This window comes from Haemaphysalis longicornis, unplaced genomic scaffold, assembly GCF_048455015.1.
Source record: "Haemaphysalis longicornis isolate Haplotype H1 unplaced genomic scaffold, Haemaphysalis longicornis Haplotype H1 scaffold_6, whole genome shotgun sequence".
Lineage (NCBI taxonomy): Eukaryota > Metazoa > Arthropoda > Arachnida > Ixodida > Ixodidae > Haemaphysalis > Haemaphysalis longicornis.
Genome location: NW_027526407.1, coordinates 131,747,930 through 131,774,650, shown reverse-complemented (window position 1 = coordinate 131,774,650; position 26,721 = coordinate 131,747,930). Strand labels below are relative to the sequence as shown.

The 26,721-nt window shown below is 44.2% G+C and overlaps 1 long non-coding RNA gene across 1 annotated transcript in view; it reads right to left on the bottom strand.

Annotated features, from left to right (window-relative positions):
• The window catches only part of LOC144141946 (uncharacterized), a 30,940-nt gene extending 22,123 nt beyond the window's left edge, over nt 1–8,817 (bottom strand). Inside the window, exon 1 of the long non-coding RNA XR_013316767.1 lies at nt 8,699–8,817. This is a non-coding gene — a long non-coding RNA (uncharacterized LOC144141946). The remainder of the gene's footprint in view (nt 1–8,698) is intronic.
• Between the last annotated feature and the right edge of the window lie 17,904 nt (nt 8,818–26,721).

Here is a 26,721-nt window from a genome sequence, read left to right as displayed (position 1 = left end):
ACGGCGATTGTGGTGAAAGCCTCCTTGTGTGTGTACTCTGCTGCATCGACGTACACGACTTGCGGATTATTTTTATACTTCTTGTGCAGGGCGGGGGCTCGTTGTTTCCAGCGCTAGGAGTGGTACGTGGGGTTCATGTTGCGGGGAAGCGGTGAGGCTACAATATCAGTGTGAATACTTGGGGGAACTGTTTTCGCGTCCTGATATAGTGTGTGATATGCTATTCCTAGTTTGCTGAGTATGTGTCTCCCTGAGGGTGTGCGAGCGAGGCGTTCGTACTGTCCCATATAGGTGGTCTTCAACTAGTTCGCTGGCCTTGCTGTGAAGGCCTAACCCTTCCAGCTTGGCAGTGGACTTGCCGGGGGGAAGACGTAGTGCTGCCTTGTAGGCGCGTCTATTGAGGACATCGATTTTGTTTGTTTCGGTAGCTGTTAGTTTAAGGTATGGAATCGAGTAAAGTATTCTGCTCACGACGAAAGCTTGGATTAGGCGAACCCTGTTCTGCTCTGTCAAACCTGAGTTCCTATTGGTGACCCTTTTGAGCAAACCAATGGATTGGTTTATATGCCGTTCTATTGTTTGAATAAAGTTGTGATTTAGTCTAGTGGATTGTATGTGCAGCCCTAGGACTTTGACGGCCGGGACCTCCGGGATCTCTCTACCTTCAATATGGAGTTTGATGCTGGAGTGAAGCCGTTTTTTTCTGGTTCGGGGGAATAACAAGTAGCTCAGACTTTGCCGAAGAACAGGCCAAACCCGCTCTCCTGGCCTCTTCCACCACTACTTCTTTGCCTCTTTGCAGTGTTTCTTCAATGTGCCCATCACTCCCCCGGTTCATCCATAGGGTGATATAGCCTGCGTAGAGGCTGTGGTAGAGGTGGGGATCCGTGCTAATTTCTTCGTTATGTCTATGATTGCAAGGTTAAAGAGTAATGGCGACAGTACGGCTCATTGCGGAGTGCCACGGCTGCCTAGCGGGAATGTATCTGAGACAAGGCTGTCTACATGTATGGCGGCTGTCCGGTTTGACAAAATTCCCTGATATAAGTGTAGGTTCGCTGATCCGGATTGACCGATCCCAGACCCGAAATTATGGCCTCGTGCGAGACGTTGTCAAATGCTTTTGTCAGGTCCAGGGCCAGTATCACCGATGTGTCTAGGCCGGTGGATGGATTGGTAATTTCTTCTGATAGCTGTATGAGTATATCTTGAGTTGAGAGACCAGGTCTGAAGCCAATCATTGTGTGGGGGAATTGTTCCGTGTCCTTTAAGTGTGTTGTGAGCCTGGCTAGGATTACGTGTTCCATAAGTTTTGATAAGCACGACGGGAGGGAAATGGGGCGGAGGTGTTCAATTTTCAGTGGTTTATTTGGCTTCGGTATTACAATAACCTTGGCATGCTTCCACGATTCCGGAATTCGCCCCGTTGTCCAGCATGTGTTGAGAAAAGCAGTGATTGCGGTGATTGAGCAATCGTCCAAGTTTCGTAGCGCCCGGTTCGAAATGTGGTCAGGACCTGGGGCCGAATTGGACCTAAGTTTGCGAATCGCCAATCCTACCTCGGCTTCAGTTATGTCCCTGTCCATCTCGCTGTTGGGGTGACCCATGTACGAGGGTAGTTCGATGTTGGGTCCCATCGGGAGGTACATGTCTCTGATTTCTGCTATGAGTTCGTCGTCAGAGCCTGAGTATGTGTGGATGATTTTGGTTATGCGGTTTCTCTGTTCTGTCTTGTTCTGATCAGGGTCGAGGAGGTGTTTCTTTTCTGCCACGTCTTCTTCATCCCAAAGTTTATTTGCATCTTGTCGCAGATCTGGTCCCATTGGGAGTGCGAGAGAGTGACCACGTGCGCTTCAATCTCCGTTTGCAGATGGGAGTTTTAGTCGCAATTTGCGATTGCTTTTATTTCTGCTCCAACGTTTTTGTATTCCTCGGTACGCCTCCCAAAGGTGATTGAGACGGGAGTCTACGATATTGGAAGGGATGTGGGGATCGTGGTCCTTAAAGGCTGCTTTAATGTCTGCAAGTAGCTGTTGTGTCCATTCGTTTATGTCCCCAATGTATTGCGAGCTTGCGCACTCATCCGCATGGTATCCGTTGCATTCTCGGATCGTTCTGAACTCATCCCAGTCAGTCATAGTTTTTGTCTGAGCGTGTACGTGATTTTGTGTTTGGTTACAATCGCTATCTCGATTATGGGGTGGTCGCTGCCTAGTGTTTCTTGGGTGACTCCCCATGTTACCCTGTTTGTGTGCAGTGAGAGAGTGAGATCCGGGGTGGTGTTGCGTTGTGCGCTGTTTCCTATTCGTGTAGGAGTGTGAATGCCATTCTCTAACGGAAAATGATGTGTCTGTATTCGTTCCCAGAGGTCCCGTCCCTTTGGCTCACAAGTTGGGTAACCCCAGGTCGTGTGAGGAGCATTAAAATCTCCAACTATGAGCAGTGCGTGTGGGCCCACCTCCTTCCTCGTGAGCGAGAATAGGTGGTTGAAGCGGTCTGTCTTAGATTTAGGGGCGATATATACGTTTAGATAATAAAGTCTTTACGCTCCTCTTTTGCTTAGGAGGACCGTAATTAAGTCGTGAGGGATGGCAACGCTGCCAAATTGAATCCTGTAGGCTGGTATATGCCTCTATACGAGGGCCGAAATTTTCAGATCCGTCGCACTTTGAAATGTCCTGTAACCGGGCAATTTGACATTTCATTTCATTTCATTTATTTCCACCTTAAGGGCCCTGAGGGCATTACATAAGGGGGGGGGCGTGCAGAAAGTCAAGGAAGAGGGGGATGTCTCCTATAGGGCTATTATTCTGGGGGGGAATGTAGGCTTTGCAGGTACATGTGTAAATTATGCTTTTTGCGTTTGTACCCTCGGCAATTCCACTGCCAGACCTTAATTGGGTTGTTAGTTCTATTGTTACTGCGATCCATTGTGTCTTTCGGGTTGGGGCATCAGATTGGAAGCCATACCGAGCCTGTTCATTATATCTTGCATGAAGCTGTGTAGTTCCGATCTGTACAAGTTCACTTCGGACCGGAATGATTCTCTACTACTCTGCATGGTGGTAATGTGCTCGTGCAGTTCAGCGTTGCTTCTTCCAAGGGCGAATATTTTACGGTCAAGTTCCTGTTGCTGCGGGGACTGTTCAACCGAGTTGGGGATTTGTACGGAGGCTGCCGCAATCGCTCGTTTTTTGTGTGCGGGTGTTCCTGTTCCTGAGGGGGTTCCTGAGGACTTCCTGTTTTAGGTCAATATTTTCTTTCCTAAGAGCTGCCATTTCTGCTCTTATGTTGGCTAGCTCGTCTATTAGCTGTTTATGGAAGTTTAGAGGGGGCTGGAAAGAGGGGCTGGGGTGGGAGGCCCCGCAATCGAAGCTTACCGACTTTTCGTTTTAGGCCGTCTTCTGTGGTGTCGACGGAAGGTTGGCCCATCTCTTGGAGTTGGGTTTGGAGCGGCCGGCCGATGGAGATTTCGCCTTGTGTTTGGACAGCGATCTCGACGGGGCTCTTCCTCGTTCCGGGGTCTGCGTCCTGGGGGTTTGCGGCCCGGAAGGGCGGGCCAATCTTGCTCGCTCCGAGCATTCAGTGGGGCGTCTTCTTTTTCGTTCCCGTCCTTCGTTGTTTCTGGCGGCGGCAGGGGGCGACGTGGCTTGAAGCGGTGCCGGCACTCTGCGAACCCCGTGAGGTGGGCTCCTCCGCACACAATGCAATTAGGCTTTCACGGGTGTCCCTCACTGGGGTTGGTGATGACGCACTTGCGGCACCTTGTCTTTTGGTTCGGGTAGACGTCAGGTCTGTGTCCTCGCTGCCAGCTCTGCGCGCAAGCTCCTGTCTTGTGCCGGAATGGTGTGCAGCGGTATGCGGTGTAGCCGTACCGAATCCAAAACAGAACCTTGTATCCGTCGAATAAGAGTTCAGTGGCGTCTGTGCTTCCGAGTCGTTTGACCGATAGGATGGGCAGGTCTGGGTTGAAGTCGACCACGTTCCGAGTTATTTCTTCGAGAGTATCGTGTTCGGGAAATTTGGAAATATTTCCCACTACCGTGTTGGCGGGGGCCGAGACGTGCGTAGAGATTTTATACTGCTTGTTGTTGAGAACAAGGGATTTGATGCTTGCGAAATTGCGCGCTCGCGTATGGTCGGGGGTACTGATCAGAATGTAGTTGGAGTTTTGTTGCAACCGAACTTGGTCTTCTGGACTCAGGGGGACTGGTGCCGATTTAGAAATGACATTGTCGATAGTTGCAGGCGCCACCGACCGTACATCGAGCCCTCCTCGTGGTCGTAGGACAATTTTGATGTCGGTCTCCGCCAAGGGCTCCATTGGTGGACCTCGACGACGCAGCGGCCGGCTTTTGCGGGTATTCGGTGAGACCACTTCGGGCGAAGTGCTGGCATTTCCGGTGGTCGCGGTCCTCTTTAGAGTCGAGGCTCGTTGCTTGCGCCGAATTTCGGCCCATGAAGACCAGGTGTGTGCGATACCTCGTTCTGTTATTTGTTTTGTCACCCCGTGACCTGACCTGGCGGAGACAGAGGTGACAAGGGTTGTGGAGGGCTATTGGGCTCAAGGCGGCCACTGGGCATATGAATAGGTTTCTTCTGTGTCTCCGCCGTGACAAGAGGCTGATCTGCACTCCTGCGAGCTGCGACGACATATCTTCAAGAGGGTAAAAAGCGAACCTCGTCCTCGTTCTCAAAAGCCGATGATTCGGGTTACTTCAAAGCTGAGTATGTGCTTCTCGCCTTTGAACACGCCTAGGCGTGAAAAAGGTGGGATGTTGTTTATTGCAGTTTGGGAATATGAATATATTACTGGTGCAGTGCTCGGTTGGGTGATAGGGTTGGTAGAATGCAGCGAAATTTTGCCTTCTCCATTAGGTCCTAAATCCTTGTGAATTACATTACCTTGGCATTATTTGGAAAGTAGCGACGGGATGGCCTTAGAAGAGTACCAATAATGATGGATTTCGGAAGTGGTGAACAATCCGAGGTTTTAATTATGTGTTGTCTTTTCATTTCGTTTATGGCTCTACTTGTTGTGCTGCGTCATTCTCCGGATCACCTTGGCCACGTATCCCCTCCGTTCGGTTCCGTTCAGTAGGTTGCTCTCACAGTGGAGAACTGGCGATGAGCTCAGTGTTTCGGTGGCGTCATTGTGATGTGAAGACAGTCACCCTTCGGTTCATTGAAAAAACATTTTGACTGAGCCAGCTCATTGACTACAAATAATGCAAATCCTGATGTTAGGTTTTAGGTTTGTAGGGTTGGCCAAAAAAGACCTTGCTAAGAGTTGCTTAAGATATTGCTTTCAGGGCACTGGTGCAACGTGTATTACAGTTTGCATAATTAGGATTTAGGGGATGCTTTTGGAACGGTAGAAGGTATTGTCAGATTGAGATTTGCAAAGATATTGTTGGCGGTTTCTTTTCACAGCTCCATCATTTGAAAAAGAGGGAATACGATTCATGGTGCGGCGTACAAAAAAACGTATGGGTGAATCAACTGTGTTACACTGTTGGACCAGTAATTTCGTTGAGGTTCTAACATATTGCTACAGTTTCTCACAGCTAATGTCTGACTGCTTGGCATCCACCTTGTTACTATTCACCATAACCATTGACACTCAAGTTCTCCAGGAGGGGTGTGGGGGGTGGGCATTCATAAAAACAGCCGATACGAAAACAAATATGCGGAAATGCTAATTCAGAACGCATCTTACTTCGTTCATGGCAAGTAAGCAGGTTAAAAAACCATGTGGGCATTGTGCTGTATTTAATCATGTATGATTCAAAGTTATTATGAATTGTTTAGCTGCATAGCTTTCAACTTAAAGGCCAACTGCAACGAAAATTTACCTGCCCTAAATTATGCTTCAATGTCTGCTATGCACATCGAAAGTCCCATGGGACCCAATTTTAAACTCCGCAAACGCGCAGTTTTTTTATTAAAACCGTTCGAAAACACGCCACTTCAGCCGACGCAGCACCTAGCAGAGTGTCGCCGCAACTAGTCGCCACTGCGGTGGACTTCCGGATATTACGTGCCAGTCAGGACCACCGTGTGGCCGTCGCCAATCCTTTGTAGCCCTTTTACGTGCGGCCTCACGCGAATGAGTAGTGTAATTCGTGCCTCTTGCATGAATAGTTGTTTCCGTACAGGGAGAAGTTGAAGAAACTCTGTTTTTCCGGTACATAAAGAGCAAATACGGCAGTAGCACAGCGGCCGATTTCATTGTCGCGACGGCGGCAGCAGGCTCTCGGTAGACTCGATGAGAACGCGAAACGCGTGTACGGCCTACGTGAGGCGTTACGCTATTGGCGCGGCTGGTCTGTGCGGCGGCTGCCGAACGACTATGGCAGCTGTGCGGCGCACTGCAAGCTCGTGGCCCGGCACCTTTATGAGTGCGCAATACGCGCAACGGCCGACGCGAGACGATACGCTGTGGTCGCGGCCGCTCTTTGCGTCGGCGCGCGAACGACCGCGGCGGCTGTGCGGCGCGCTGCAAGCTCGCGGCCGGACGTCTCAACGAGCAGAACGGCCGGCGCGATGCAATACGCTGTGGTCGTGGCCGGTCGGGGTGTGAACGAGTACGGCAGCTCGCTGTGCGGCCCACTGCGCGATCAGCCGGTCGACTTTTCGAGAGCGCGAGTACGCCGACGGCATCGAAGAGCTCTGCGCCGACGCGAGGTGATACGCTGTTGTCACTTCATCGCGCCGGTCGGGGTGCGGAAGAGTACAGCACGCGGCGCACTAAACGGAATCGATTCAGCTCAAACTACTTCGTCAAAAAACAAATAAATACTAGCCGCTGTTGGCAACATTTCTCTCGCCAGTTAGAAAAACAAAAAACGAGGCCACATTTGGCAGTACTGAGACTCGGGGAAGGTCAGTGCTTCACGAGTGAAGACACCGCAGTGCTTTCTTCGCTGCATGGCATCATTATCAAAAAATTTGGCGCGGGCACCCTGCTAACAGGAGGAAAACTACCCGAGTAAACAAAAATATTACAATTCTGGATTTGAACTTTCACAACTAGCGCTGAAACCTACACCCTAGCCAGCAAGTTTCTACACTTCCCTCCCACTGTAGCTATTTTTTTTCTCTCACAAACACAGGATGGTTCGATCGGTACAGGGCATATTAGCTGTGCCGGTGCCCATCTAGCGCTAAACCACTGCCTTTTGTGCACCCAGCTTTGCCACGACGTCTCGCGATGCCTGTGTTTTCGTTTTACCGAACTACTATAGGCACGTCTCAGCAGCTCACAACGAAGTAATAATGGTTGCACGAACTTCCCAACCATTTTGGCGCATGTTTTAAATCTCTAAAGCAACAGACTACCCGAAACACATCGAATGCTCGCCGTCTTCTCACAGGCAGCTGTGGGAAAATCAGCCGGCTGCGCCCACTCGATTCCTGAGTGTAACGTAACTTCCGGCCGTCCGTAATGGTCCCCTTTTTTTTGCAGTTTCGATTTGAAAAGAGCGTTTTTGATCTGCGTTTACAATGCAGCGAAGCACATTTGGTCCTCCAGATTTTGCAGATAGAAACGTTTAAGGCTATACTACCGGAAAATCGTGCATTTACGCAGCCGAAAATTTTGTTGCAGTTGGCTTTTGAGTACACGAGTTAAACACGCGAAATAGGAAAACAACGCCCACATCGAATAGCGACGGGTGAGCCCAGCTACTTGCTAGCCAAGCAATGCTCGTAAAACTGAAAAAGGAGAATATAAATATACCCACACCTTTTTATTTCGTGTTACCTATACCCATGTCAGCTCCTGTACATTACAGTTTTTCTAAAAAGCAAAATTGCCTCAGCTTGATACCTGTTGATTTGCATAATATACCCGAAAGCATCATATAAATATTGGGTTTTGTAAACATCAGTCGCTATATCAGTGAAGAAAGTCGGACTACTAAAGCACAAAGTTGGGCGAGTTGGTTACTGACTAAAAAATTCATCGTACTAGCGAACATTAAGACAATGACAAAGCTTAAGAAAAGACGAACCACACGGTAGAACGTCAACTGAGTTTATGCCACATGAACAGAAAAACATCAACAAGTACACGATATTTGAAGGGGTTATCTTAGAAACGCACTAAAACACTATCGCTAATATCACAGCCCACATTACAGCGGTGGCCCTTATCACATGGTGGAAAATAAATACACATTTGTGAACAGCCTTCATCCTTCAACAATGCACAACCACCTTCATCTCTCCAAAAAATTGAATACCTTTGCGGGTAGGGGCAAGGATGATAAGATAACCCTTTCAAATATGATGTACTTATTGGGTTTCTCTGTTTATGTGGCATAAACGCAGTTAAAGTTCTAGCATGTCTTTGTATTTTCTTTAGCTTTGTCCCTGTCTTAATATCCGCTAGTACGACGAATTCATTAAGCAAATCGGGTTTGCGTGTGTGTGCGATGTAGAACAAACTGGTATTTTTTTATCGGGTAAACTCGAAACGCGTCCTCGTATTCTTGTATAATGATGCGATATTTGAGCTTCAAGGAAAATGTAAAGCATCCACTACTATTGAAGATGAGCGCCAACAGCAAGCAATGTGACGTCCTTGTTAAATGTTCTTACGACAATAGCTATCAACGCATCCAGGTCAATATTTTGCTTAAGGTATGAGCACAACTTCATCGCTGCACCACATGACTAAATGTGAGAAACTTACTTGCTCTCTATAATGGCAATAGCAAACGCAATGACCAACAGAAGGATAATTGTACTGTGACTTGCCATTCTTCAAGATATCTCCACTGACTGAGACTGGTGGCAAGTGTAACTACGGTTTTGAAGTGCAGCCAAGCTTTCAAAGTAATATATTCTCTGTCGTCCTATATATCCCTCGCTATGCTCAAAATTGCCATTTGATCCCGTTGGTATCAAAACACTTGTGAAGATGGGCGTACATCATGGCCATTGAACTTTCAAAAGATAGAGCAATTTCATTTTGCCCCCTGGAATAGCGTCGCCAATGGATGAAGAACTATGCAAAGTGTAACAAATATCTCGGGATCCTCCAAACACGTTGTAAACACTTCAAGTAAACACTTGAAAAATGGCCTAACATTTTTTGCCTTTTACTTGGAGTTCAAAGGACGGAATACCAGCCGATATACAGAAACAAGTGACGACTATTCACTTTTAACTTTACCGAGACGAGATATTTTCAACTATCTTCAAATATCTTCAAAGATATATTACAATAAAAAAACTCGAAACATCTTCATATTTAAACATCGCCGTCGTTAAAAACGGCTGTAGAGAACTATCTTCAAATATCTTCAAAGATATATTACAATAAAAAAATCAAAACAACTTCACATTTAAACATCGCCGTCGCTAAAAACGGACCACATTGCGCCCATTGGGATTTTTTTCAAACCGAACTGTTTTAAATCTAAACAATCAACAAACATCCACTTAACGTAATATTACCCTTAACATTATGACCCTTCTATGTTTCTTTTTGTAGGAAATAGGCATAGGCAATAGGTCGACCTTTGATTAGAAACATTTTACATAATTCTCGTCAAATGCTGTGCTGTTGCACTCCTGAATGATTGATTGATTGGTTGATTGATTGATTAATTGTAGGGTTTAACGAGCCCACGCAACGCAGGCGATGAGGCGCGCCGTAGTGGAGGGCTCCGGATTAATTTTGACCACCTGGGGTTCTTTATCATGCGCCGAGATCTCGCACACACGGGCGTTTTTGCTTTTCGTCTCCATCAGAAAAGCAGCCGCCGCGGCCGGGAATCGAACCCGCGACCTGCACTCCTAAATGGAACTTTTCAAACTCTTCTATTGATTATCCAATAAACATCACAAGTACGAGACCAATCTAGAAGCCCAACTCAAGGCAAGACTGAAACAGTTACGGACCAATCGCAATCCTTCTATAAACAACGTGCAATGAGTGAAAATGTTTCTTAAGGAAAGTGTATTTTTGCAAAAAAAAAGACTTGTGAATGAGCGCCGTCCTATTTTCCGGGCTGTTTAACCCGAGCAAACCCATGCAATAGCACAAAAATTACAAATTTGAGAAAGTGGACTAAATATTGTTCCGGAACATCTTATATTAAAGAAAAGAAGGGGCGCTAAGCAGACGAAGACGGAGTAGAAACACACAACATACAGGCGCCTGTATGCGCTGAGTGTGGTGTGACTTGGCACCTGTATGTGGTGTGTGTTTCTACTTTGTCTTCGTCAGCTTAGCGCCCCTTTTATTATTTCCAATAAGCATGAACCAACTAGCTCAACAAGTTTTGTTAAGCCATATTTTAAATTTATCAAAAACATCTGCCTGCCATTGTCATCAATTGTGATGCTGTAAAATACAGCTTACATTCTAAGTTTTTCTGTAATTTCATAGTCACAGTCAGTGACGTGAGTACAGTTTAGGAACTTTTAGAAAAATGTCATTGCCGTAGTTTCGAGCACTAAACTGGTTTCTCCTAGAAACAATTGTTACTTGTTATTCAAATAACAATATTTGTTTTTTGTACATTGGTTCCAAACAATTATTACGCTCACCAAAATGGCCTGTTCTCCATTTTTTGAGAATAGTGGCACGTTCTATTGTCCACAAAAGAATGTTTACTGTATGCTGGAAAAGTGATACTCCAGTTTTAGGTTTTTGAAAAAACCTTAAAAATCAAGTTTCTACGGATGCTGAAGTGCTCGCCAAAACTGTTTCTTTGTTACTATTGACCTCATAAAAAATTCAGATGCTTGTGAATGAGTTTGATAATACCTTCTCCTAGAACCTACACAAACAGCACATAGCGAAATGAGTAAGAATTGCGAGATAAGTTAGATACTTTTTGGCGCCAAAAATGCGTTTCCAGCCTTGCAAATAAAAAAGTATGGGTATTCAATTATTATACACCATCAATAAACCTTTGAATAACGTACAATTAAATCGTGCCCAGTACCTAACTTATGACACTCACTACCATGACAAATACTTATCTGTACTCAACGCTCTGTTCAAAATGTTGCGCTTACAAAAGCAGTTCACTTTTGATATTCAATATAGACGATATTTCACCACTAAAGTTCAGCATAAGAACAAAGCACCTTGTCCTCTACGTTCAATACAGACGTTATTCTATCTCGGGTGTGTGCCAAAAAGACCAAAATCCACAAACTTTTTATGAAGGCCTGATAAATAGACTTGTGCTATTTCATGGCATTGCAACCATCACACAGGCTTTAAAAGTAAGGCGGTAATGAATTAAAAACGTTGTGTAAGGGATTGTGCCCCCTTATCTCGAATGCTTTGCGGCCCATTTGTTTGATGGGGTATGTTTTCCCCTTGGGATATAATGATTACGTAAACTAAGTAACATTGTTTATGTTGTGGTTCTGGAGGCAATCAACTTGAGATAAGTTTTGCTTTCCCATGGTGATTCTGACTATTTTGTAATAGGACTCTTTATAGTTGCGCTGAGATAACACAAATGCGGCCGTTTGGGGTGACTTTATGTTAAAGATATCGGTATTCTTTGTTAACTTTTGCGACTTGATGTAAATATGTAAATTTTTAAGCTATGTTGCCGTTCTGACTTTAGTGGCCAGCTCTCGCGCTGACCAGATACAACACAGACAAAGTGCCTAAAAAAATTAGATATGACAGTTTATTCGTTTTTGTAAAATAAAACAAAGTTATTTTTTTATTTATATATTTATTTCTTTGTAAATACTGCAGACCCCTCTAGGGGCTTTGGCAGGAGTGAGCATACAACAGAATTTTGAACAACAGATTTGAGCATAGAAAACAAGTTCGAACAGCAAATAAACAGTGTGGAGGAACAATATACAAAAGCGGAATCACGACGAATCAGAAATGGCTACAATAAATTTTTAGAGCGGAAGGGAACGGGTGTCACGAGACAATTCGTTCCAGTATTCCGCAGTTAAGAGAAAAAAAAAATAAATTCGAATCTATTAGGTCTGCAATGGTACGGTTCAATGTGAGCATGGTGATTGCTTGTACTAATAGATGGAGAGGCAAATAAAATGTTTGTATTGTCTGACTTGCGATAAGCTGAATGAATAAAAAAGTGAAGCAGTTTCACAGAATGTGTAAGTCAGCACGTGCATAGTAAGGTAAGCTCTAGGGGTAAAAGGGCAAGAGAAGGCGAGAAGTAACGGTCATAACGAATATAAATGATTCTGATCTCTTTTGTTGAATGGCCTAAATTTTATCGATATCGCCGGGCTTCGAGAGTTCCGGACGTCACATGCGTAGTCAAGCACCGGCCGAATCAATATTTTATACATTAGTAATATAGTGCTTTTTTGGATTGGGACAGCGTGTATGTTAAATAACCTAACTTTTTTAAGATCGCAAGCAGATAGAGTTCATGTGTGGTGAATAGAGTTCATGTGTGGTGAACAACATAGTTGCCAGAAAAGATTACACCAGGATATTTGCAGGCTGTTGCGTTTTTATTGGTGGATTCGTTAAAACAATAGGTGAAGCATCAAGGGGGCTTGCTACTTGGGAAAGACAGAAGGACATACTTTTGAAAAAAACTATTCATTTGCCAGGTTACACACAATTCACAAAATTTTTAAAAAAAATCATTTAAACGATTATGATAATCAGGAGAGACAATGCACTTTAGAACTTTAGAACTGAAGTTGCTAGGCAAATTGGTAATATAAAGAAGACAGTGGTGGCTTGAGCACGAAACCTTGCGGAACGTCCGAACAAGCACTAACAACATTGGAGTGAGACGAGCTATAAGAAACGCACTGGGAGCATTTAGAAAGAAAACTAAAAATTTAAGTTATTAGTTGCGGGTGTGGCGTTTAATTTACACAGTAATTTAGAGTGAATTACAGTGTAAAACAGTTCCGGAAAGTGAATCTATACTGCATCAAATTGATTCCCAATGTTCATGTTACTAGCAATGACAAGCACATATTTTGTTAACTGGGCCACGGTACTAAAACAACCCCTGAATCCGTGTTGGTAATTTGAAAATACATTGTCAAATTCGAGAAATTCAATTATGTGTTTATAAATATAGTGGTTTAATAGCTTGCGGTAATGCGGGGTGAGTGAAATGGGTCTATAATTCTTAAAGACTTGATTGTCACCAGATTTTTATTAGGTACTATTTTGCTGCTTTTTCAAAGATCTGGAAACGCTACCAGATTTTAAGGATTTAGTGAACATTATTTTAAGGTAGTGAGAGGTACACAAAGATTAGTGAACGAGAAACATGTTAGGTGTACATTCGGGGCAATTACGTTTTTTTTTGTGTCCACAATATTTACAACAATTAACATACCCTCTTCACTATATTACTATTTATTAACATGACCTATTCACTATACCCTATATCGCAAATTGCAGACATTGAATTCGAGGTGGAAAGAGGAGGAACAACAAGATTGTTGACTGTAAAAACAGGATCAAAGAACTAATTTAAAGTTTTGAAAATTTCTGCCGGATCATTTATGATTCTGTCGTTGATTTTGAAAGAACTGCAGGCGGCATCACGAAGCAGGATGGAGTGCAAAAATTTGCGAGGATTTTCGGATAGTAAAGGTTGTAGTTGAACACGCAAAAATAGGTCCTTGCAATAATTTCCTGCTCTCGAAGTTCCCTCTTCGCATAAATAAACGTGATAATACTTTCTTGATTGATAGACTGTTTGCAGCTCCTAAGTCTCTGGACTGTACGAGGTAAGTGTTAAAGATCGCGGTTCATCAAGGAATGTCAGTGTTTTTCTTTTAGTGTTTAAAAGGATAAACTATAAAATGAACGCGTTTGCTAGCTTTTAAAAAGTGTCAGTTAGTACGTCAATGCCGCCTGAAGCGCTGAGTAGAAGGAAGTCATTGTACGCATAGGCCAAAGCGTCAAAAACACAGAGGTCATCCACACGATCAAAGTCAGGAAACGAAGTTAAAACTTATCACGGTTTGTTGATTTCCCATGCGTGGGAAACGAGCACAGCCTTATGGTAAGAGAAGGCATCAATTTTTTCAAAGTAAAGGCTTTAACCGAAAGGGCGGACTTTAAAAATACGAGGTCGAGAACAGCATTCCACCTAGTGGCCCCATGAAATATTCGAGTTAAACCGAACGATACTATAAAGAATATAAATTCTTTGCCAATAAACATTTAGCGACAATCACAAGTAATCGAAGGCCTGTTGATTTCTGGGGCATTAAAAGCACCCATAAAAATGAAGTCGGCAGCAATGAAAGTGTGGTCGCACCGGAAGTTATTAGGAATTTTTAACGTTACGTTTCAATGGCCGACGCGGGAAGCCGAGAGAAAACGCTAATGACAATATCACATTTGTGGAGGCAAATCTTACACCAAACAGAGTCGGTGTCGGCAGGCCTTGGAATAACAGGAAAGTTTAAGTCGGAACAGATGAGAAGAGCAACACCACCCCCTTTCATCACGAGTCGATTACCACAAGCGGCCGTGTACCCTGGGGGTGTGAACTCGCAATCGAGAATACCATCATGTAGCCACGTTTCAGTTATGCCGAGGACTTGAGGAGAATGTGCTGAAGCAAGAGACAGATCTGTAGGTTCTTTTTTTACACATGTGGCGTTTAAATTTAGAAGGAGGAAATTTTCATATCTGCCGGAACGACGTCAGCCTTAAACAAAAGGCACGGCTTGTGGGAAAGGTTCATTGTGAGAGCAACGGATTTGCAAACCAGATGCAGCCGAGGAGGGCACTGCATCAGAATTATTCCGCGGGCCAGGTGCTTTGACAAGAGAATTGAGTGTTTCGTCCCAGCAGTACCGAGCCTTTTGTTTATTAGAATGTAATGAAAACCTAAACTAATAGAACACCCTAAAGCAGGAAATGAAGCAACAGCGTCCCACATTTTTTTACGAAGAGCATGATTTCCTGCACAGATATTTCCGTAATTTATTGTTTTATTTCTTCAAGCTTTGCAACGCTCTTAAATTTGGTTATTTTATCCAAATGATCAGAGCGCTGAAGTATAACAGGGCAGGAATGATCTAGTTGCCGTCTCCCATGTCTGTGACAACGTTCTATCTGAGGGTGATTATTCTGCAGCAATGCTGTCAAAAAAAGGCGCCATCTTAGTTGTCAAAGAATCACTGTCTTTGTAGGCTTCCTCTCTCAACCAGTTAATTAGGAGGTTGTTGCACCGGGACCCGTTTTGAAGATCATCAATCTTGGAAGTGAGTTCGGCAATGCATGCGTTAGCCGAGCTTATCTGGAAGTGGAACCCGATACAAGAATAGAAAGAGTTGGAACCTGTGGAAGGTTTTTCGAAAGCTCATACACGAAATTTGAGTGCATCAAATCGTTTTCAAAACGGAGCCGAATTTCAGCAATGCCGCGTGCGATTTGCCGCTGAGTCTGAGCAGTTGTAAAAACATAGCAGCGGCATGAGGTTTGTCTGTTATGGTACAATCGGCTATTCGGGAGTGCGCACCAGCTCAGTGGTCGAAATAGAATTGCCGAAGCAACGATGAGGGGTGCGATTGCGAAGTTGCCTCTTTTTTTGTTCCGTGCACTGGTTTGCGAAGAGTAGGGGTGGGATTGGGTTTGATGTCACCAGAAAATAAAAGAGTTAAAGCAAAACGCTGCATCAGAACATGACAAAACAAACATTTGTGGCTAGATCAGGTGCTACGTCAGATCACTAGATGAGAGACTACGTCCGCATTATGGAAGTAACATGCCTGTGTCAACAAAGCATCGTTTTAGCAAAGTTTTCTCGTTGCTGCCACTATGCCCACTGAATCTGAAGCCGATGGCCGGTTCTTTTATCGAGGTATAACTTTGAAGCTTTATAGCTTTTGAGCTTTGTGCAGTGTTCAAAGTAAAATACCGGTAGAAATAAAGGTTATATCCCAAAATTTCAATCATTGATCATAAAAATCTTGAGGCCAGAAAAGCGTGAAGTCCCCAAACAACAGCTTAATTTCTTGGTGAAGGAGAGGTGCGCTAGTAAGGCACCATGCACTGTAAATGCATGTCAAGGATGTGGTTTCATAATTCCCAAGGAAAAAGCACAATGGGTCACGAAAACCCACAAACTACATGATAGTTCCAGGTATAGATAACGTACGCCAAAAAGAGACATACACTTAGGGAAATTGGGCTAGTTGATGACTTTGCTACTAGGTGACAAAGCGCTAACAAAGCACGGGCAGAGTAAAAAACTTGTGTGTTGAGAGAGGAAGGCAGAAACCACGAAAGAACGGCGTGTCCTTCACGCTGCATTGTCTTTCTCTATTGGTATACGGGCTATAAGCGTTTTGACCACAAATATGTTCACCTCGTTCAGATATTAATTTTTGATGGAACCTGTTGCACCAGGTATATAATGAGGTTCAATTATTTAGTGAAGTGAAGCCTGATCGCCCGTCATAGGAAGGCACAAGTTCTTGACTGGAAACGTAAACTGCGAGCCAGCGTTCCGGCAAGCACAAAAAAGAGAGAGAGGAGTTTTATTGAATAAAAAACAAAACCCAAAAAAGGTCGGCCTGATTGTAGATCTCTCCATTTATTTATTTATTTATTTATTTATTTAATTATTTATTTATTTATTTGTTTATTTTAAATTTATTGATGTATTAATTTTTTTATTTCAATTATTTATTTATTCACAGATACTGCAGTATCAGAGTTCGAGACATCGCAGGAGTGGGTTCATAACTGTGAACACAGACTAAACTAACAGAACAAATTGTTTGGCAGTTCATCCAAAAAATATTGTTCGGGTTCCGGCGACAAACATCGAGGTTATTCCATAACTTAACTGTGAAAAATAAATGGAAAGATTGAAATCGAATGAATTGTTGCAAACAATCTATAGATGGCATGAAGGGTGTGATGTTAAGAATGTTTGGCCTGCGGGTGTTTGCACCGGAGTTACCAAAGGAAATGCCCGTGTGAATGGTGATTACGTTGTTCACAAGTTTATTTAGGGTGCCAATACGATCACAAGTACGTCTGTGTTCGAGTGGTTTGAGTGGTAGATGAATAGCGTGTCATGATGGTGAAATATTCTGGTCATAACCGTAATATATGAATCCTATTGCCTTTTTTACCTCACAGTTGATCTCTGTCGTTTGCGCAATGTGACCAGACCACGAAAGCGTATTCAGGTACAGGCCGAATCAGGGATTTGTACGCGGTTAGTTTCATTCAGGAGTTGCACCTTTTAACGTTTCCTTCAAAAAACAATTTCTGAGGCGCTTTTGAGCCGACCGCGTTTATATTATGCCCTTTTAGGTTTGGTGAGAATGTGATGCTAAGGTACTTGAAATTGATAACATTCTTTATGGTCTGATCATAAGAAAAACATAGGGGTTTCTTACGTTTTTGTGAATGTCAGGTTTGTTTACCGTTTTGTTAAGTTCAAGTGCCATTTGCCACATTGCGCTCCAGGAACAGAAAGAAGAAAAAAATTCCCGTATCACCACGAAGTGAATCATGACGAGTTCGTTAAGCGCTGGGAATTGTTCTTACCATAAATCACCCGTGAGAGTGCTTACTGCTGCTAAAACGACTTCAAATGTATTCCAATACAATTCAATTTAACCCAATCCAATCCCCTTCATTTCAATCCAGCCCGAGACAATCCAGTTCAATCCAGTGCTCCTCACGCACGCCATGCTTGCAAGGCTCTCTCTCTCTCTCTCTCTCTCTCTCTCTCTCTCTCTTTCTCTCTCTCTCTCTCTTTCCCTCTCTAATCTTTTGTGAACCTTTTATTTCTTTCTTGTTAACCTTTTGTGACCATTTATTTCAGATATGTTTCCATTTACGCTGTGCTGTGCGTCTCTCTCTCTCTCTCTCTCTTCGCCCTCCCTCTCGTTCTATCTCAAAGCTTTTGTGAAACTTTTATTTTGTTCTTGCTAAGCTTTTCTGAACCTTTTGTTCAGAGATGTTTCGATTTACAAAGTGCTGTGCAGCGAGCGCGGACCGCGGAAAAGCCTAGGCATTGAGGTGCTTCACCCATAAAACATTATACAACTGTATTTGGTCACGGGAAGTACTCATACAAGAATTGAGGACGCAATATTCGGCGTAAAGGTGGAGTTTGAGTAGGTGGAGTTTTAGTGGTGTGTTTTTGGTTATTTCTGCAACATAGTTAAGACAAATTAGGAAAAGAATTTGCCCAAGGGTCGAACCCTGCGGTACACAGGTTGTGACAGGGAGGGACTGTATTAGATAAACACAACAAAGTGCTGCCTCTATGATAGGTAATATGAGAGCCAAGATAACAGGCGAATGCCGTGAGCGTCGTGCAGAGAAACTTTTAACTTGAGGAAACATTTTTTGGGCAAACTGTATTAAAACCATTCGAGTAGTCAAAGTACTGGCGTCCGCTTGACCGCGATCATTTAAAGTCGAAGTGATGTCATGCGGAAGCTCCAGTACCCGAGTGAGTCTCGAAAAGTCGGCGCGAAAGCCATGTCAATTTCGGGAGAGGGGCTTTCTTTTTTACGTAAATATATCAGTAAATACTTGAGAATATAGTGCCCTAGAATTTTACAGCATGTGCGGAATAATAAAATAGCTCGATAGTTCAGAACAATTTGCTTTTCCATAGGTTTAAATACCGGAACAAATGTTTCCCAATCTCAGGAACCATTCCTGTTTGAAAAAATCTCTGTAGAATGACAGTTAAACACTTCGCATTCCATTCAGCATAATATTTTAAAATTTGGTTTTGGATGTTATCAGTGCCAGCACATTTATTTCTGTATATATACTGTAGTAGAATAACCACTCCGGCGTAACTCCGGTGTGGGTAATCTGCAGTTCTGAGAATGCAGGCAATATACTGTAGGCCGAAAGCGGGATAGGTACCATCATCAATACTAAACGCCTACTTGAAATACCCATGAAATTCTTCTGAGATAGTTAAGGAATCCGAAGAGGGCTCTTCGTTCCCATTAAGTAAGGAATATGTCGGGCCTCCAGGATTACGTTTTCCCTAATTTAAATGGGTCGTTTTTTATAAAGGTTGGAAACAAAGTTTATTATTAAATTTACAAGCAGCATGACTTTTTCACCTTAGCTTTGTTTTTAGATAGTTCCATAAATTCTGACTGTCTACAAGGGGTTTGCGATACCTTGAAAGTCGGTATATGCACACAGAATGCTGTATAATTTCTCTGTTTTGCCAAGTATGTCGAATGTCTCGTTTTTAGGCACTTCTGTGAGACATAGGGTTGGGTACAGTGTTCAACAATCTTATAAAACTGCTCAACTAACAGGTGCACACGACATTGGTTGCTATTTAACAAAAAATCTTCAAAAGATGCCGCCAAAACTGCAAGAATGAAATTGTCGTCTGCGTGGGTAAAATCTACAACCATTTTGTGCGCCGGAAGTTTACTTTCACAGGCAATATTAGAGTTAAGAAGAACTGCCTCGTGGTGCGACACACCATCCACAGCTTCACAATCAAATCCATTCAGCTTTACAGCCTCATTTAGGAATACATGGTCTAAAATGGCATTTTTACGTGTAGGAACATCGTCTAATTGGGTAAGCTCAAAGGACACAGCAAGATGAATCAAAGCTTCACAGACTCACCTATCGCGATCAGTGGGTAAGAGTGAATTCTACTCAACATACGGTAATAGGAGTAACCACATAAAATCAGTTGAAAGTTTTGAAGCGTGTTTTTCAAATTATGTTTGCATAACAGAGGCAAAATAACCTCATCTGCGCAAGGAGGTCACCATATTACACCTAACTCGGGTATTTTCCTCCCAACGCTGATTTTGCAATATACAGAGTGTGACTCGAAAAAGGTCAGGTAACGAATAGAACTTGATACTTGTGTTTAAAAGACTGCTACACCACCACCGCGGCTGTCCGCTCTGTCTTTACGTAGTACCGAGTAAGCCGGCAGTAAAAAATTCAGTTGCTGAAATAGAATTGTTCAGCCATGTATCATTGACACAAATTAGTAATGGGGCGTAGTCTGGGTAGCAAAATAAAAGCTACAATATTCACCCCACTGTTGGCATTCAAATTGAGAATTACAAACTGAGGCTGGTTTCCGTAAAGTCATTTTTTGCGGCGGGGAACACGAGTGCTAAAAGTTCCCTCATTGCGCTTGGTCACCTTGTCCTAAACACTGCGAACACTGTCAATTATCAACTGATCGTACAATAGGCGCCCGTTTTCGGCTAGTCTTCCTTAGTCAGCGGTGTTTTTCTATAGTTCCTTGCGCATTTGTCGTATCCTGATTGAAAAACCTACGTTAGTGAACATATCCGTTTCTTTTTATTTGTTAGCGTTGGTTAAGATGTCGGTTTGGTTAGAAAATCAAAACGTTTGATAATAAGTAGCCTTGGTGTTTTGCTTCTGTGTGCTCCGAGGCGATGACGTCGTTCGATGTTCTCGCATTGAATATTAAGCTTCGTAGATACAATGTTAACTACAAATGGTAGTAGCTCAGTTTTCACCTCAAGTGGTTCGAGAAATTCCAGTGCTACAAGGTTATTCCTTCATGATTTATTTTACAAGCGATCCTTTTTGCGATAAACTTTGTGTGCTGCTTTGCTTAGATTATCTATTTTATCCTCTAACTGACGCACACTTTCACAAGGTCAATACTGTTAGTGAAACTGGACTCAAACTTTGTTAGACGTACTTTGAACACTGACCCTTTGATGTGAGGGCTAATATTTTTTTGCTAATGCGTGTATGTCCAGCTGGTAAATCCAATACCATTAGTTTAGTCTTGGATATAGGGCCGGAGTTGGTCTCGATATCACCACACAAAATTAACAAACATTTTAAGGAAAGTTTTGCTCTACCAACAGCACTCATTAATCGTGCGCAGGTAGGGTTCGCAAGAGGCAACAAGCAACGGTCGTCAGTTATACGGCCTTTTACAGGTAGAAATACCCTGGTGGCAAAATGAACCAGAAAACACTGTAGGGCCTGCACACCAGGCCGCTGCCGTACCTACTGAAGTTGAGTTTCGGCAACGATGCTTTATGTCCATTTGCCTCCAGGCAGGTGTCGCTGCTGTCTTGCGCTGTGCCCTATTTTGACAGCTGATCATGAACCAGCTGACGCGCGAGACCCACATGTCAGTGGGCACATTCCAGAGTATCAATGATTGGCGCATGAGCTGTTAGGGACGGGCTCGTCTAGCTGGTTGAAGGGCGCGTTGATTACGTGGCTTTTAGAAGGGACATGCAAGTGGAGTTAGTGGTTTCCCAGACTGATGGGAAGCTGCAAAATTAACCAGAAGAGACTCTTGCGCCTGTACATCATGGCGCTGCCGGACCCACTGAAAGGGAGCGTCGGCAACGGAGCTTTTATATCCGTTTGCCTCCAGGAAGGTGTCGCTGCAGTGTCACGCCGTGTGCACTCTTGCCAGCTGATCATGGACAAGCCGAACGGCGATCAGCACGTGGCAGCAGGCGTGTCCCAGAGCGTCGATGATTTGGCGAACAAGCTGTTAGAGAAGGGTTTGTCATGCTGCTTGAAGGGAGCGTTGAAAACGTGACCATAGCAATATGCAGCGCAAAAAATGACGGGACAAAAGAAGAAATAATGACGACACGGCGCTGACTCGCAACTAAATTGATTAGAAAAAGCACACACATATATATACTCAATCCACGTGGCTTCCTATCATGTCTCTTGCGATTGCAGCAAAACTACAACGTTGTAAATTTCCATAAACGGAAAAGGAAGCCTGGCCTTCCCGGCTACGTACCAATTGCACGCCTTGACTCAGACCCTTTGGACTCCCCCCACGCCCCGTGCCACCGGAATCCGGCCCCCAGTACAGCGCCATCACCGTACAGCGTTACCCCCTCCTCTGCTTCCGTCTATCCTGGTGCCGGTAGTATCTTGGTCACGTGGCACCGACGCTCGACTGACGTCACTCCCAAAGGATAAAAGCATCGGCAAAAGCGGCGCGCTTTCCAGTGGGCTCGGCAGCACGGCAGTCATGGCCCGCGCTCACACGCAACCCTTGCTTTTGATGCAGGTAAATAATTCCTGCTCCCTCTTTTCGAAACGTACCAAATATGTTGCCTTGTTCATGCTGCCGAGCCCTTGCTGTTGTGTTGTGATTGCTGCCAACTGCTTTCATATTCTCCGAGCCCTTTTACTGTAGTCCGAAGATATTGAGGAAAACCCCGGTCCTGTACCTCGCTCTTTTTCTACTCAAACGAGTAACGATATTATGTCCGTGCTCAGTGCTATCCAACACAGTCGGGGTTTCTACTTGAAGAGATTAAATCAATTCGTACTACCCTATTGCAACGTGATCAAAAATTTGACGAAATAACTAAAAGACTTTTCAAAATCGAAGAAGACTGCTCAGCCAATGCCACCATCAAAGAAAAAGTTGAAGACTTACAGTCTCTGGCCGAACAGAACTGCGACAATATACCTACTCTAGTTGCCCGGATGGATGGCTCTGAGGACCGGCAACGCCGCTATAACCTTGTGTTCTATGGCTTTGAAGATGCTGCTGACGAAACTTGGGCACAATCAGAGAAGCGCATCATTGATTTGTGTAGTGCAAACCTCGAGATTTCACTCCAGGAGAGAGATGTTGAACGCGCACATCAAATTGGTCGTTTTCACCAAGACAAACATAGACCCATTATTGTCCAGTTCAATCATTTTAAAGACCGTGAACGAGTACTAACCAACGCCAAAAAACTAAAGGGCACTATCTACAGCATAAGTGAGGATTTTTCCCCGAGTACCCGCAAAGCCCGTAAACATCTTCTTGAATTTGGTATAGCGTCGCAGAAAACGTACAAGCTCCGTTACGACCAACTAACCATTGGTGATACCATCTACATTTTTTATCATGATTGAGAAAAAGTAATTCCACGCCCTCCATAGCTATCTCTTTCCGCCGGCGCACAACCTAACGCAAACACCGAACTGCTGTCAATCGTATACACTAACATACGTAGCCTCTCACCGAAACCGATTCACTTTGCAACCTTTTCGACATGACCGAATGCAATATCGTTCTGTTAACTGAAACTTGGCTTAACCCTTCTATTTCCGATTCTGAACTAGCTTCCTGTTTTCCCGGCTTCACCATTTTTCGGCGTGATCGTCATTATAAACGGGGTGGTGGAATTCTCATTGCCGCTCACACCAGTTTAAAGGGACACTGAAGTGAATTTGTCAAGCTCCCGTTTTTTCTTGCACTGTGTAGACTCGCTCAAATTAGCACACTTTTCATCATTTATCCGGTTGCAAATCGTTAATAATTTTACAAAGCGCGACAGAAGAAAAACTACCATGCGCGGTTTGCGGCGGCCGCTCAAACTAAGCTGTGACGTTAGGAGGAGGGGGCGCCGTGATTGGACGATGCCCTAGGTTAGTAATCAAACAAGTTTCGGTTTTGGTTTCGGTCTCTAAAACAACATGTTTGACATTCGATGGCGTCGCTGGATGGGCATTCTCAATATTCTAGTTATCGTAGTACCGCGCTTCTGCCATGTTGTCGGCGGTAAAATGCATAAGATAAGCCTCCCAGGACGGCTTGCAATCGTAGCATTCACTATCTGAGGCCTACGCAGCGCATGAACGCCCTCCGCGTCCCCGCAGACGCTCAAATGCATGCGCTTTTCCCCCATATTTGGAGCTTGCCTCGCTCATGCCTGTATCGTAAAAAATTGGCCCCGTATCTGCTCCTTTCGTTGCAAATGCCGTCAAAAGACGATAGTCTTTATCGGCTTTTGCGAAGTAAATGGCTCCCTTCGCTTTTCCGCTCACCTCTCATGTTGTTCCTCTTGCGTCGCGCTCCTCCCAAGGTAAATACGTCAAAGGTTTGCTTAAATCATTTTAAATTTCCCGCGTTCCACTGCTCCAAACCGGGTCTCTCGATGCGAACGCTGCTGTACGGCGAAGACGCGCGTTAATCGAGGCGCCCTACTTCAACGTTTATAGAACCGCGTTTTCCTACTCCACGTGCGTTGCAAGCAGAACGTGGAACCTATCTAGTGGAACCTTGCGTAACTGTTGCCAGTTTATTTCTAAAAATGGCCCCAGAAGCTATAGTGGCGCGGGCGACAGCAGGCGACGGCGGAGTGAATTCTTTTTCTGCAGTTGATGAAGTATTCATTTCGCAAATTCAAGCATGTTTGATTTTTTTATAAAGGAACACTGCAAATGTCACTTCTGTATTGATTTGTTGTCTCATATTTGCGTAATGTCTTGTTCTTCTTCAACAATGTTGACAAGTATGAATATTACACCGGACATAGACGGGGAGATTTAGCTGTGACTATATAATACTATTGCGCAGGCATTGTTTTGCTTTGGCCGGATGGCTGAATCGCTTCACAGACAGACAGACGGACAGACGTACAGACAGACCAAAATTTCTGTGTTTAAGTAGCCCAAGAAAGACTATCTTCTTTAAAAGCGTGTTCGCACCAGGCCAAGGGTCTGTTGATTCTGGGCTGTGCCCACTGCCCGCAAGCAGTCGGTGCTTATGGCAACAGCACGCCAACGAGAACTCGTTAGCGCGCCAGTGCCAGCCTGCGCGAGTTCTGTGGACTAGTTCGTGGAGCAATGAACGTTGCGGCCCATAAAAGGTGAACTCAGTATAGAAAATATCGGCGAAAAACGAAAACGTTAACTCATTAAAAAAAAGCATCTACCCGCGGCGATTCGAACGTGTGACTGGCAAAACACTTGGTTGACATACGTGACCTAGCGCTCCAGACGACTAAGCCACGGAGTGCCACTCGCGGCGATGGAAAATATAAGGTATATATAGTATAACCAGTTTACACTTTTATTTCGTTTTAGTATTTAAAGCAGCTTAGGTGACTATTTGTTGTATTGCGCTCGTGCAGTAAGCGTCCCCCGAGTTTCCACAATAGCTCACGTCTAGCAATTGCATTTCGTAGACGGGAAAGCATTCGCAGATGCGTAGTCGTGCTGCTGACCGCTCTGCTTGTTCGCCCAGCGCAAAAAAGTGCTTCCCGCACCCAAGTTTTACGCTGTAAGGTAAAAATATCAGTTGATTTTATTTCCTTAGTACCTAATGACTTCGCTCACTCTTCTCCCCCTTCAAGAGGCCTTATATTTTCCTACTGGCGTACCAGTCAGCCAAGCGTCGCATGTGCGCTTGTGCAGCGCTTCAGTGAAGCGACCTCGACTTGGAGCTTGATACAGAGTACAAAATAACGAAGTAAATAAAGGCGCATTATTCCATTCCCAAACGTGTTGTGGCTTAGTTTCAACTGATCGAGCGAATTGCGACGACCCGTTGGCGGCCGTCGGACTAAACGGTGGGCCGACTCACTCGGTCGCGGAAGGTCGGCGAGCCGTGCAGTAGCGCAGCCAATTGTCAGCTCCTGTCCTGCTGACGTCACACGAAAACGCCAAAGAAAATGGGCGAGCGTAAAGAGAAGAGGACAGCATTTTCAAATTGATTTTTCTACTAAATAAATTCGCGTAAACGCGCACAGAGTGGTCGAAACAGGGCCCAGGGACTCCGGACTACAGTTTGCGCTCGTAATCTCGCATTGTTTACAAATCACTTCAGTGTCCCTTTAAATTGCACTGAGGTAACCGTTCACTCTCCCCTTGAAATAATGTTCGTCAACTGCAAATATTCATACCCCCCCGTCATCATTGGAGTATGTTATCGCTCTCCCGACGCTGATGCTTCATTTGTTACTAGCTTCCATGATGTACTTTATCTCTTGCATACCTCTTATCCTAACATTGCGGTTATTTTAGTAGGCGACTTCAACTTTCCTGGAATAACCTGGTCCGACATCCCTCTAACACTTTCGAAACACAAGGTTGATAGTGACTTTGCTAACACGTGCTAACATTTGGTTTGTCCCAGCTAGTTTCCTTTCCAACACGAGTTACAGAGCATTCGGCAAACATCCTTGACCTTGTCCTGACGTCACATCCCGCAAACCTTGCATCTTTAATTTCCCTCCTAGAGATAAGCGATCACGTTGTACGGCATGCCACTTTTTCAAACCAACTACCACGGTCAAAATTTACCAAGAAGACAATCACACTGTACGATAAGGGAAACTACACTGCTATTAACAATGAACTATCCATATTCAGTGATTGTTATCTCACTAGTTTTTTTAAACGCCCCCTTGAAACTAACTGGTCCTTGTTCAAGAGTAACATGCATGAGCTGATTAATAAGTACATTCCCACTACCACAATCACTGAATGGCTATCCTCACCTTGGTTCAATACATCCCTCAAGCGACTTAACAACAAAAAAAAGCGTTTGTACCGTTCCGCTAAACAGTCGAACAGCGCCAGCGCTTGGAATAGATACCACAACGCGGCTAAATTATTCAGATCACTTGCAATGAACTCCAAGCGTTCCTTTTTTTCTTCCATTTTACCTAACATGTTACGCAGTAATCCAAAGCATTTTTGGAAAGCCATTAATCCGAACCCGCAGCGCTCCTTAGCATTGCTTCACGAAAACGGTACTCCTATTCCTGAACAAGCCGCCCCCCATGTACTAAATTCCGTCTTCGGCTCTGTCTTTACTTCTGACTCAAATGATACGCTTGCAGACGGCCCTCCTTTTGATAACCCGGTTATGCCCGACATTGCTTTTGATCCTAACGGTATCATAAAATTAATAGATACGTTGAAGCTTACTTCATCCGGCGGTACCGATGGTATCAATTTTAAAATTCTAAAAAACA